The sequence below is a fragment of the Sinocyclocheilus rhinocerous genome, unplaced genomic scaffold (assembly GCF_001515625.1).
Source record: "Sinocyclocheilus rhinocerous isolate Xijiao unplaced genomic scaffold, SAMN03320098_v1.1 scaffold1510, whole genome shotgun sequence".
Taxonomy (NCBI): Eukaryota; Metazoa; Chordata; class Actinopteri; order Cypriniformes; family Cyprinidae; genus Sinocyclocheilus; species Sinocyclocheilus rhinocerous.
In genome coordinates, this window is record NW_015664185.1 from 111,411 (window position 1) to 112,525 (window position 1,115).

At 36.1% G+C, this 1,115-nt stretch overlaps 1 protein-coding gene across 1 annotated transcript in view; it reads left to right on the top strand.

The window, feature by feature from the left end:
- Positions 1 to 1,115, top strand: part of LOC107729795 (mannosyl-oligosaccharide 1,2-alpha-mannosidase IC-like) — a 120,748-nt gene that overhangs the window by 107,574 nt on the left and 12,059 nt on the right. The window lies entirely within an intron of this gene.

Sequence of the window (1,115 nt, forward strand, 5' to 3'; positions counted from 1 at the left end):
GTAATATGCATTGCTAAGGACTTCATTTGGACAACTTTAAAGGCAATTTTCTCAATATTTAAATTTTTTTGCACCCTCAGATTCCAGATTTTCAAATAGCTGTATCTCGGCCACATATTGTCCTATCCTAACAAACCATACATCAATGGAAAGCTTATTTATTCATCCATTTAAAAAAATTGACCAGTTTTGTGCTCCATGGTCACAATTGTGGATTTACTTGTAAATATTAACTCCTTCCCTGCCAAACACAGAATTTTTCCTGGTTTCTGTGTTTTCACTGGTATACGCTCGGGGGCGCTATTACACATCTCCTGAATGAGTCCAGAATCTCCCGATCAAAAACACAGGCGAGGAAGATGCAGAAACGAGCATATGTAAGCAGATGCATATGAAAAATAATGCAATAATCAACTATAAACAGCATATAAATGAAAACTTGCTAATGTTAGCGAGTGAAATGTCGATCCCGGAAGTGGTAAAGGACTGTGAAGCTTTCGGGGTGTTGATGGAAGCGATCTACTGCATCCATGCTTTGATCATAGAACTGAATATGATCCAGAATGTAGTCTTTGCTAAAAATGCTTTTTGATCAAAATGTTGCTTTTTTTTATGTAGCTTACCTACATTTAAGTGTTGACAAAAAAAGAACACTTGAAGCTAGAATAAAACTGATTTTTTTTTATGTTTAAATGTAGAGGCTCTGTTCTTTATTTTGATGTATTGTATGCTCCGATATTCATACAACAAAATATTTTGGAGGCCATGAAATCTTAGTGAAAATGATCAAAAATGCTGGTGGTGGCTGGCAACTTTTTATTTAAAGAGGTCTTATAATGCTATATGCACTTTTACAAGTAGTTTGAACTGAAATATGTGTTGGCAGTGTGTACACAACCACCCTAAAATGATAAAAATCCACCCAGTGGTTGGTAAAGGTGCAATAAAAAATGAAAATATATATATATATTAACGAATTTAACACACCAGGGCTGTGTTTCCCAAAAGCATCGTAACCCTAAGTAGACCGTTGAACTATTGCCACCAATCAACTTACAGCTCACGATGCTTTTGAGAAACACAGCCCAGACCTGTAGGACATCTCACGCTGGAGT